Raw genomic sequence first — 13,290 nt, 5'->3', positions numbered from 1 at the left:
GGGGAAACCGAAGTACTGGGAGAAAACCTGCCCCAGTGCCACTTTGTCCACCACAAATCCCACTTAACCAGACCTGGGATCGAACCCGAGCCGCCGCGGTGGGAAGCCAGCGACTAACCGCTTGAGCTATGGCGCGGCCGCGTTTATATCTTACATGTAGAATAGTGTTGAAATTTTAACCACAGTTTGAACTAACATTCAGCTTTCGCTCTGTATATGTGTATTTTTCGAAATACTAGTTACACTTGCTCTTACTTACTCATGGAGCTGAGCCCTTCTGGAGGAGCCGCCAATTCTACAGCTACTCAAGAATATTCCAGAATTTAATGGAACCCGAAGGTTCATTACCGTGCTCACAAGAGCCCTCCACTGGTCCCTATCCTTCGCCAGATCAATCCAATCCATACCATCCCATCCTATCTCTCTAAGATCAATTTTAATACTGTCCACCCACCTAGGCCTTGGTCTTTCCAATGGTCCCTTTCCTTCTGGCTTTCCCACCAATGTCCTATACGCATTTCTCGTCTCACCCATTCGTGCTACATGCCCTTCCAACCTCATCCTCCTTATTAGTTACACAGTTTGGAAATCTATTTCATTTGGGAAGTGCAGTGGGAGAATGAGATTCCATACAAGTTTCGCTGATAATATCGAAATGTAGACTCACTGCTCATGAGTCTGAATGGTACAGATCGAACTGCTCCCAGTAAGAGGTTTGAGCTCGAAAGGTTGGGCGTTTGTTCTTGAGGCGATCGATCAGTATATCTCGAAGTTGATATGGCCATATTGAAAGAGACTTTTGGTAATTTTTCTCCGTCCAGGAAGATACAGGTTTATTACCTCATTTTAGGCCACAACAGCTTCCCTCCACATCCTATACAGTATACCATTCGTTAAATCATGGTATAATTCAAAGTTATATAGTAAGAAATATTAGCAGTGTCTTTAAATAAGCAATAAATATATATATATAAACAAACAAATAAAATGGTATCACACAATATATATTTCCAATTGGGTGGGCGGAGGGGGGGGGGTTGGATGCATCTTAAATACCATGTGGCGTCATGGAAGTGCACTTCGAAGTGAGTCAGACGCATGTGCACAAGTTCCAGTTACTATTACTGACCAATCTTCAATTTGTCGTTATTAGCTTTGTAAATTAAAAATTTTCATTTAACTTAATCCGAAATATATCCATATTACACTTGGTCGTCGACTTACGACCACAAAAAAAAAATGAAAAATAAAAGATGATTAAAATATAAAAGTTTTTAAAAATAAATTATAAAGATGATAAAAAGATTAGAAAGGTTAAAAAATACTGTTAATAAATATATGGCCGACATACGACCAGATCGGCTTACGACCTGTCATTCAGAACGGAAGTCGGCCGTAAGTCGACGGCCAAGTGTATTTAGTACTCGTAATAACATATTTTGATTCTGTAAGTATTCTTATGTGCTAATTAGATAACATTTTAGCAATAATCAGCATTTATTTTGTAAGAGGTTTATTAAGACAGTGTTTCACCCGTGTTTCCTTCTTTGCAGGGACACTCCACTCATCGTCCAAGTATTACATTTCGACTGCGGGAAAGGCAGATCTTCCGTATGGGGAAGCCCCTGTCTGATTGCACAAGCTTGTGAATAGTAGACAATCCGTCCGTTAAGAATGCCACGTCACGACCACTGCATTGGTATGTAATAACTGCGTACATGTCCTACATTATGTACACTTGAGAGATCATTTTGCATGGAATATTCTAATATATTGTGTGTCTTCTCCAAGCAGGCCTATCATGGTAATTTCAGTAAAGTTCTTAATGCCGAATGGATCAAATATATGCCAGAAACGGCAAGAGAATTTTAACAGAGTAAATACTACAAAGTTTCAGAGCAAACGATCAGTGATTCTAAGATATCTCATTACTAGCATGCAAGGTCTTAATTAGTTTTGAAGAATTCCGTTTTCTAGGACGGTATTCTTCATAGTCACCACTGTGAAAACCTCAAATCTTGCAATGACACGGTTTTGCCTTCCTGAAAGGTAGAAAAAATATTGTGGAAATGTGCTGGAAACCAGGACAGACCGTGGTTACTAGGTAAAGGCACAAAAATAATGATGCAACAATAGAACACGTATAATAGATGAGAGTGGCGCTGCGAGCGGCGTTTCCTGCGCTGCTCCTTCAATATCTACTTTATGTAATAGTAGAAGTACTAGTGCAAGCAGTGTTTAATATTCCTGTTTAAAAAATGAGCGATTAAGCTCTAACATTAAACTAACCCTCCATAAAGCACTAATTAATGACTGATGCTTGTCACACCTGGGAATTTGCTGTAGATATTCACCTTTTGAAATTACAGCGCTTGCAAAACAAGGTTCTTTGCGCCAATAGTAAGTTTCTAAGGGCCGCGCCACAGCTCAAGCGGCTAGTAGCTGCCTTCCCATCGTCGCGGCCCGAGTTCGATCCCANATCTACTTTATGTAATAGTAGAAGTACTAGTGCAAGCAGTGTTTAATATTCCTGTTTAAAAAATGAGCGATTAAGCTCTAACATTAAACTAACCCTCCATAAAGCACTAATTAATGACTAATGCTTCTCACACCTGGGAATTTGCTGTAGATATTTACCTTTTGAAATTACAGCGCTTGCAAAACAAGGTTCTTTGCTCCAATAGTAAGTTTCTAAGGGCCGCGCCACAGCTCAAGCGGCTACTAGCTGCCTTCCCATCGTCGCGGCCCGAGTTCGATCCCACGTCTGGTCAAGTTGGATTTGTGGTGGACAAAGTGGCGCTGGGGCAGGTTTTCTCCGAGTACTTCTGTTTCCCCTGCCAATCTTCATTCCACCAATTGCTCCACAATCACCCTCACCTATCATCTGGGGCTGGTACAATAGGCCAGAAGTGGCCGCAGTACAAGGGACTTACTCCCACCCCCTAGCAATAAAAAAATACTCTTAAAGTATCGAACCGAACAAAGCGTGAAAGATGAATTAGTTTATAAGAAATAAAATGTATCATCATCATCATTTTTGGTAAAATAACTCTATTTGAATCATATCCTTTCCTAAGAAGATTCTGTCTGTTGACACTCCTCTGGATTCTCTTCTTGAGCCCCAAAAGCGGCTTGACACGAAGACAGACCGACCGGCTGACTGTTGGTCGTAACATAAATTTGACTTCGACTTCAAGCGAGTCAGTTCTTGAGGCCTCGGTTAGCGAGTGCTGTTCATGAGCCATATGGGCGTGAGAAATGTCCCTTGTTGGAAGACCGTAACCAGGTAACGACTACTGGAGGCTGTGACAAGCTGAGAACAGTCTGGATAATGGTGATTTGTGCTCCGTTAATCCTATTATCCATCTAAACCCCCATCTGTAGTCACTGTATCACTTGATAATATTTCCAAGACACATTAAAGCCCTATGTTCTTATTCTTAGATTACCACAGTATCCCTTTACATGAGTCAGTGTGCATGTGTTTGTTCTCGTATAATAAGTTATAAACTTGCCGAAGGATGGATTGTAGCGAGAAATGTTACTTATATCGTGCTCTGGAGGCAAGGGTACATTTGCGTGTTTCAACTGCCTTCAGTTAATAATGTTATGACATTTATAGCAGTGCAGACTCTGTTTTGAAATACAGAAGGACTAATTTAGCTTCCCGATAAAATACTAATATTGTTTACAGTGGTGTTCTATCATGTGGCATTTCAATTCCTTACCTGACGCACTATCTGCGTCGTGCCATTATAATTCGAGTGTTTAGCTAAAGGACACACAAATAACTACTTCATAATTCCATTCTACAAAGTGTTTCACATCAGCATAATTAAAGGACGACAGAATTTTAAGCCACTTATTCTAAAACAAAGCCGATGTGTATGTACGTATAAAAAAAGTAAGTAAAAACTAAAAGTATCCCTGCAACAGGCCGTGGAGGCCCATAGGGTTGTGAGATGTTGAGGTTCCCACATTTTCTAGACAATCGGCTCATAGATGGCGGCAAGGCTGTCAGGCCTCTCTTTACCCCAAGAATATTCCTGGTACTCATTTCTGTTAGAGGCTGAGTCGACCCCAGGGCCATAGTACGGCTGGGAGGATTATGTAAATTGAAAAAAAATCCAATGCCCTCATCGGGACTTGAACCCGCGACCTTCCAGCTTGTAGCATAAACAGTTCCATTCTGCATGGAGTTCTTCGAAGTAATGAAAATGAAGGGCGTGCCACAGAATGGTGACGGTAAGCAACGTGCAGATTAGGGATTGGCTCAGTATGAAACCTCGGAATGTTCTCTGAATGCTAGGATATAGAATAGTTCATATGTGGAAATGTAAATTATTCAGGATGGAAAAGGGACAGGCCTTTGTAGTTAAGTCACTACATGGAAAAGAGCCAGGATACCTCAACCGGTATAGAAGCTGGACTACAGGTTAAACCACCCTAGAATCGGAGTTCGATTTCCTGGTGTGTAGGCGCAAAGCTGACACCCATCTCCATCCGGTTCGAGGTTACAAATGCATGAAGCTGTAAGTCCACTTGTGCTCAGCGTAATTCGCTTAGCGGGAGGTGGAATCCAACTGGGTCCGCTCGGCACGGCGGCCACAGACTGGCTTATTGCAGCCTACCCCGGGTGATAATGATGATGGAGAATTTGGTGGAATGAAGATTGGAAGGGGAAACCGAAGTACTCGGAGAAAACCCGCCCAGCGCCACTTTGTCCACCACAAATCCCACTTGACCAGACCCGGGATCGAACCCGGGCCGCCGCGGTGGGAAGCCAGCGGCTAGCCGCTTGAGCTATGGCGCGGCCTTAATGGACAGGGTAAATTTTACCTTAACTTAAGGAAAGTAAGTGCTTGAAATAAACATTTAATACATCAATCTCTAGATGTGTTTACAAGGTGCCGACATATTGATGTATAATTTCAAGTTTCGTGATTCTTCACAAGAAAATGTTTGATGTCGACATAGATTTAAGTGCACTTAGAACTGTGCCGAAATAAAATTTAAAAGCTCCCCATTGGCGCTAATATTGTTCCCCTCCTAAAGAATTTCTCATTTCCATCGTGCTGATATTGTAATATGGCGCCTGAAAGTCAAAATAGTTCATTGCTAGGCAACGGCTCAGTAAATATATTCCCGTGGAAGCGCACGCTCAACAGTAGAAGAGTGGTGATTTCTGTGGACCCGCGTCGCGCTCGTTGCTACGCAACTGTGTTGTAAACAAATCTCTGCATAATCTGCTTTACTGAGCCTAGACTGACAGAGGCCTTGTATATACACGTATTATACATACTAGATATTAAGACTCAATTGTAAATAAATGTACATAATGACAATGGACTAATACTGTCAACTATAACTGACAAATGACAGACCCGACCTCTCGTCAGAGAGGTCGCCCCACATGGACAGGACAGTAAGTTTCATCTAAAAAGAAGCATCTGGTCATGAGCCCCAGTCGGAGCTCGACACGAAGACAGACAGACTGACTGACCGTCAGTGGCATTGTGACTTTGACTTTGAATTAGACTTGACTAGGACTGGATGATACGTAAGATAGACATGACCTGCTTTGCAATGCCAGTACTGACAGAGGGCTTGTGTGTAGTGTAAAAGGAAGAATTTTTAGTGACGTACTATATGCGTGAAATGTACATTAGACGAAAGGCGGAGCATATTCATTAGATACAGGCCCATCTTCTGGTTAGGGAGAATGTGACATAAGGTCTATTACCGCAACAGTTCAGTTGGGAAAGAAACTCTGGTCGTAGTTCTCAAGGGGATTGACGCCAAGACGAACTGATTGGCTGTAAACTGACAGCCGTAAAGTAACTTGGGCTTTCTTTTACTAGAGGTAGAACTGAGTTGGGTTCCGAGACCCCAGCCTGCCGGGATATGAGCTTTAGAGCAGAGAAATTGAATTCAGGAGTTGAGGTATCAGAATTATTAAGCGCAGTTCATTTGGGACTTTGAAGAAAAGACTTCGCGTGTGCTGGAGTGTGTAATTCGGTGAGACTGTTCTAGTCCCTGTGTTAAAATCCTTTGCCAGGAAACGGATAGTGGAGACTGTGATAGACTGACGATACTAGTGTGTGTAACAGTGAAATGTAAAGTGTGGATATAGCGACAGCGCTGTAATTAATTGCGTCGCCTGCATCTCAATAGTCGAACTGTAAGCCAAGCAAGAAACCAGCTTGAAGCTCACAACGAGGAGGCCTCTTGAAGCTGCTTCGTCTCCGAAACTATTTAATTCATTTATATTAAACTTTGTGTTGGCTATGCACTAAAAGTTATTGTAGCATGTGCTCTGAAAGCCGGAACAGTTTAACCTGAAGAGTTATTCGTGTAAAGTGTGATGTAACAATGGATCACGAAATGTAAGGCCAGAGTAGCAAAAGTTATGCATGCAACAATAGAAGAACTTCCGGGAGCAACGTCTTCTGTGTGGTCTGTTCCGGTGGCTACGTGCCTGTGTAGTATTGCAGCTGCAAGAGAAGATGCTTTCTACTGGGTCCATCCCGAGGCTATATTATGACGACCTTAGAAAATATAAGAAGCTTATACTTGGCGATGGTCAAGCTTACGAACGTTCAAGTGACTCAGCTGCCGTTGTAGCATAAGTTACGTAAGATAGGCATGATGTGCTCTAAAAAATCAGTACTGATAGAGTGCTTGTGTGCAATGTAGAAGGAAGAATTTTTAATAACGTAGAGTATGTGCGAAATATACACTAGACGAGAGGCCACGCATACCGATGAGGGACAAGCTCATATTCTCGTCAGAGAGGACGTTACATGAGGATTATTACCGCAAGAGTTGAGCTGAAAATTAACTAATAACGTAGAGTATGTGCGAAATATACACTAGACGAGAGGCCACGCATACCGATGAGGGACAAGCTCATATTCTCGTCAGAGAGGATGTTACATGAGGATTATTACCGCAAGAGTTGAGCTGAAAATTAACTCTGGTCGAGGGTTTCTAGGGGCTTGGAACCAAGATGAATTGAGTGGAGATAAACCGCCAGTCGTAAAGTAACTTTGACTTTGACGTGAAGCGAACCAGTCTACAGAAAGTCTGCACGCAGACAGACCAGTCCTAATCTGAGGTTGGTGTGAGACACTCGCCCCTGATGGAGGTGAGCGAGGCAGAGGATCCACCATTTTGTAAGTCGTTGCGTAACAACGTCGAGTTAGTTGGTGAGATACTCTCCGGCCAGTGAGGACATGAGAAAGGAAGGTGAGGATTCTATGGAGTTGCAAACCGTCACCAAACAACCAGTCAAGACACAGCAGACTGGGAAGTTAGTGCTTGCTGTGATGGACTATAGTGTGTGTGAATTAGCGATAGAGCTCTATTTACCAGTAATTACGGTTGTAAGAGTCCAGTAAATGCGATTATCAATCAAAACTCGGTCTATAGTAAATAAATCATGCGACAGTACAGAATAAATTAAGTCTTAAATTTATAGGAAGCTCATATAGCCATTTATCAATATTCTCAAAAATATATCATCATATAAAAATCCGTATATGACATGATATATATATAAATTTAGTGAACGTTTGCCGAAATGGGACGAATAATACTTTCCAACTTTCTGGAGTGCGAGGACACATCACAAGACACAGTATACACAAAATAGAGGAAGAACTTTTCCCATAGCGGAAGATTGATAGAATACGCGAGTTTCAAATACGACGTATAAGATGATAAATCTTAACAAATTTTAATATATAAATTTTATTATAATACATGACGAACATACATTTTAAATCATTTTATAAACGACACATGATGGCGAGCACTGCAATAGTTTAACGTGAATAACACACCTGAGGATGGCACAGTGATGCCGAAACCAGTAGCGAAGTGACAAGTGAGATTGTGTGCACTAGAAGACGGTCAATACATACACATCATGGACGCGAATCAGTGTAACAGGACGCTAAAATACAAATTTTTTGAAAGAATGAATATAAATATTCAGCATTTTCATGTTCTCTGTTATTCATTCTATAGTGGGACAAAATAATCCGTATAAATACTTTGGAATACTAAAATATATAAAAACGTAATTGTGTAGTTTAATGTTACATCCAAACCTTAGCAGGTCTTTCATAATATTTTGGCTACCTGTAAAATCGCCTACTTATGAGATGATGAACTTTGGAAAACATCTGCTTAGTCTTACAATCTAGCATTGCATCATTAGATTTGTGCGTGCAGTAAACAAATATCTAGCCGGTCTCGGTAGCCGAGCGGTCTAAGGCATCACTGTCTTCGCTCGCTCGGAAGCTTGGATCGTGGGTTCGAATTCAACTCAGGGCAGGAATGTTTAGTGTTTGTGTGTGTGCGCTTTTCTCTCTCCTTTCTCTCCTTTGCCTTGCGAAGAGCTGATCCCCCGCCTAAAGTGTCCTACCAAATGCCTAAGATCTGAGGTAGGCCAAGGCCCAATTTGAGGCTGTAGCGCCAAAGAAAAAAAAACAAATATCTGGCAAGGAGAACATTAGCGAAAGGTGTTCTGTAGAACATGTAAGATCTAGTACAGAGATATGTACCACAGAAGCAAGATGGAGACTGTCCACTAAAGTGGAAATTAATAACGACAAACTACGCAGTACATGCAGGAACATTATGGTGTAGATGTCAAATTAATTGTAACCAGAGTCACGGAATTGAAATGCCATTATCTCACTACGTAGCAATCGCAAGCATTAGTCTATCTGGGTGCAAGGAAAAGCAATGACATTAGAGAGCTTAAAGGATTTCATTGTACCATGAGCAATATGATAATAACAGTCTGTCGTACGAGCAGTCATTTGTTTACTTCCTTTTTTACAGATCTCATCTCTGAAAAACAGAACCGAAGACCGTCTGAAGTTTACTTCCTGCTTCGTTATACATAATTTGAGTTAATTTCTTTGAATATCAGCTTCGATTTATCCAGTTAAGTGACTGTACTTATTAACGAAATTCAGGGAAGAAAGAGGGCGAGTGCGTCCATAAATAATAAACGTTAAGTCTCACAGAAATAAGGTTAAGATGTAAACAAAATCTTGGGCTTAACTAGTTCAGATTATAGTGAAATAAAGCATAAAGCATTTACTGGCTTTCAGTGAGTTTGGAATGATTTAATTTCCAAAGTTACTATTAATTATTAGCTTTGTCAGCAAAATGTAATGCATAGAAATATTTCTACAAATGATACAAAGTGACAGAGTATAATGGATTCTGACGATGCTGGATAACACACAGAATTATTAAGATTCTGTGTGTTATCCACCTAAGAACCAATCTCAATTAGCTCTCTCTAAGGGACCAAACAGAGCAGGTGTCACCCAGTCACCTGAGAATGGAAACAGGTCCAGTTTCCGTAATGTTGTGTTCTCTAGTCTTTAGAATATCGGTCGATGAACAAAGTCCAAAAACCCAGTAATTCTAAGTGACTATTAATATGTCTGTGTTTAGTAAAATGTATTTTCTAATTTATCAGCCAATTCTAAAACTACACTAAAACCCGTTAATATTGAGAAGCATTTCTGAGATTTTCGTTGCGATCTGTGATCGTTGTAGAATCTTCTAAGCATTGCAATATGTCGAAATCTGCCAGTTTCTATACATGGCAACCGCTTGATATCCAGAATTAATTTTGTTTAATCGAATCTTACGGAAGCTATTCTTTTATCATAACATTTCATTTATCATTGTGAAAATAAATGTATTGGTGTTTTTATGTTTTTGACGTGTAATTGAAATTATGAATAAAGCAACATCACTCAAGTCAGGGAAATACTAGGGGATTTCTGTAGCATTATGTTTACTGGGCTGCTGGCTACAGGTTGTTATGTATCCGGAAGGACCTGCTACCATTCCCCTCCACGCTGTCTTCAAGCAAATGACGATATGCTGCATAACTTCAAAATTTCTGTTGAATTCGTTCCATTCAGCCCCCTCTCTCGGTTTAAATTAATCAAATTCAGACCCGTTGTTATGAAGGTCACCAAACTATCCTCTAGAATTCCCAAATTATGCAACGTACCGTCAAAATTCCGTTAACCTTGTCTCGACACACCACTTCTCACAAATGTGGGCCCTCACTGTCCGTCCATCTTCACCAGAAGGTCGAGGGAGCGGAGCCTGCAAAAGTTTCTGACAAAGAAATGATCTTGCCAAGCCGATCACAGTGGCCGCGCCGTTTAAGGTATGAACTGTCTTCGCCCGCTCAAACATTGAGATAGTGGGTTCGAATCTCACTTGAAGCATGGATATCTGTGTGCGTTTATTCTGTATTTGTGCTGGCCGTTATGCAGGTATCGGCCTTGCGACGGGCTGATCCCCAGTCCAAGGAGTCTTACAGACTGTATTAAAGATCAAGAAACTGAAAAAGCTGCCAAGGTCCGATGAAAAGGACTGTGGAGCCATAGACAATAATCTTGCACCGGTTCTCACCATTCTAACGCCTCCGCTTCCATAGCACTTTTACCGGAAGGATCAGTGAACGAAGCTAAGGGTTTCCTAAAAGTAACGCTTTTTCTCCCTCCCAAGAAGAAAATATCTGAAGAAAGCAGTCTTCTGGAATTTGGCACCGTGTATGTGTGGTGTTAACCGACGTTTCGGAGGAACGTATCGCCTCCATCTTCAGGGTAGAAGGAAAAATATAAGAAATCCGCAAGCGAAGAGACCGTGAGAACCGGTATTTCCAACACCAGTCTGCTTTTACCGGTTCTCACGGTCTCTTCGCTTGCGGATTTCTTATATTTTTCCTTCTGCCCTGAAGATGGAGGCGATACGTTCCTCCGAAACGTCGGTTAACACCACATATACACGGTGCCAAATCCCAGAAGACTGCTTTCTTAATAGTCGCCGCCGTGAAAGCCTCAAATCTTACAAGAAAATATCTCTTACCACGGCCACGAAATTTCCTTTTGCCTACTCTTTTAGTATTAATCCTTACCTCTATCTCTGTCTCTTTCTCTCCTCCCCCTTCTCTCTCTCCCTCACTTCATATCTAACCTCACGTGAATAGGCAAATATCATGGTCACCTTGTACAGAGAACAACATACAAAAACATGGATAATCCCGAACACGGTGGACCTAATGACGCATTCATCTCATCAACTCGCATAATTGCAGTTCCAGTATCATTGATGGTAAGAAATTAGAAGGTACAAAGGCGTCATGATGTCTGGAGTTTCGTCCGTTTGTTCTAATTTATTATCTACTGCTATTACGAACCTACTTTTCTTCATAAGAGTTGGGGAAAAAAACTGAGCTCAGAATATCCATATAATAATCACAACAAAACGCCATATTACGCCATATAAGAACGTACAAAATGTTTACTGAGAATTAAAGCTGACATTGCCTAGGGTTTCTGTACCCTCTGTGAAAGTGCCTTCGAACCACGTTGTTTTCCGGTTGCGCATCTGTGCCCAAAAATTTATTTTGAGAATCTTATGGTTCTTACGGCCGTTAACAGAAGGTGTCCGATCTTGCGTTAAGTTATGACTCGTGTTTTGCTCCATATCTACCAAACTTCGCGATCTCACATCCCAGTAGTTCGTATTATTTATCTTAACATTTACTTGTGTTCCAGAAGTTGTTTCAAGCTCTCTTAAAAAGTGGAGCAAAAGGTGAAGCTTTTCGTGCGACAGCACAATGGATTTCATTGTCACCAGGCCTTTTAAAAGGTAAAGCTGTCCCTTTCCTTAACTAACTAAGCACTACGCCATGAAGGCGTATGGGGGAGTGGATGTATAGGTCCACGTTTTCTTGACCTCGACAATAGTTTGAGGTGAATTATCAGCTTCACACCCCGGCAGCTTTATCCGCGGTAAGTCCGCCATACCCATTGGATAAGAGATTGGGTGGACCCCAGATCTGGTCTGGACGATATGGAGAAGTTAAAAATCTTGCCCCTACCGGGACTTGAACTCCGACCCCTCGGTCGTCTAGCCCGTAGCCCGTCGCTATACCGACTGCGTTGTCCCGGCTCCTCACCAAGCCCCGTTCAGTCTGTTATATACATCGTTATATATTGATGTAATATGTCTGGAAAGCCCAAATCTGGGGAAAAGCTTTCAGCTGATTTCATAGGAGCTCTCCAGATGTCATAAAAATGAAACAGTTCAACTTCAGCAATACTAAATACATACGAGTATTATAATGCTCATGCTCACGGCTGTTGCTCGGTATCTCAACTGTACGTTTATAAGTACGGCTTCAGAATATACGTACAACATGAAGAGGCATTACACAAATAGTCAGACTTGAAATTAATAGTTATTTTGTTCGTGCAAGACGCCTATGTGTGTGTGTAAAGGCTGGGCCATAAAAACCGGCCCTCGCACCGCGACCTTCAATGACCTATTGTGCTTCCCCTTTGGATTAGCTCTTTATTAATCCTACACTTCGAATGAAATGAAGGACTTTATTTATGGGGGCGTCATAAAAGTCACTTGGTTCCATGAAGAACTGGCCCAGGTGGCGATATCTTAGGTAAGCTATAGCCTCACAGTCACATAATGCATGGCGCCTACCTCGTGCCTAAATACTGTATATGTATGATGTATTGTNGCTATATAGCGATATCATCGCGTACAAGGAAGAGAAAAGTTGCCACGGTGTGTTTTGCGGAGAAGTTGCTCCTGAGCTCTGATGTGTATAACCGATGAACGAACCGTTCTCATGTTGCAAAAAAAGGAAAGGCACAGGATGCAGCATTCTGATAAAGAATGACTTAAAAAGTTCTAAAATGTAATTCACTACCTATGACTGTTCGAACGGAAGCCATATATGCACAGCGTTTGTGTGGTTTAGTTGCAATTACAAGTACAGTGGAACCTTGGTAATCCGAACCCACTTGCAGCATGTGTATGTGTATACATACACACACATACAGTATGTAACTGAAAGGTGCGGGCAAACGTTTGGCACTAGTTCGACATACCAGAACAATAAAACATATCCATCTGAACATATGTCTGGAAACATTCAATTTGTGAGTTACAGCTTTAGGAATACTGCACATGCGCGATGGTGCTCAGGCACATTTTAGCCGTGCTGAGGGAGATGTTCTCAGTAACGCCTATCATGACGGATGGATACGTAGCGGAGGGACACTGCACGGCCTCCACGCTCTCCAGATTGGAATCCTGCAGAGATATCTAAAAGCCCTTGTGTATGCAGCTCCTGTTGACAACGAAGAGGCGTTTTGCCATCGCACTGAGGATACTTATCGGACTATCCGCAACTGCCCCGGGATCTTTTAACGGATG

General features: G+C 41.7%; 1 protein-coding gene across 3 annotated transcripts in view; it reads left to right on the top strand.

Moving 5' to 3' along the window:
- The window catches only part of LOC111872830, an 81,485-nt gene extending 72,095 nt beyond the window's left edge, over window positions 1-9,390 (top strand). For all 3 annotated transcript variants that reach the window (XM_033754852.1, XM_023867037.2, XM_023867036.2), the window contains 2 exons: window positions 1,554-1,699; window positions 8,854-9,390. The gene's annotated coding sequence lies outside the window, so the exon portion shown is untranslated. The remainder of the gene's footprint in view (window positions 1-1,553; window positions 1,700-8,853) is intronic.
- Window positions 9,391-13,290: the final 3,900 nt, after the last annotated feature.

The sequence above is a fragment of the Cryptotermes secundus genome, unplaced genomic scaffold, assembly GCF_002891405.2.
Source record: "Cryptotermes secundus unplaced genomic scaffold, Csec_1.0 scaffold79, whole genome shotgun sequence".
Lineage (NCBI taxonomy): Eukaryota > Metazoa > Arthropoda > Insecta > Blattodea > Kalotermitidae > Cryptotermes > Cryptotermes secundus.
The sequence above is the reverse complement of the archived record's forward strand: the minus strand, read 5'-3'. Positions and strand labels throughout refer to the sequence as shown.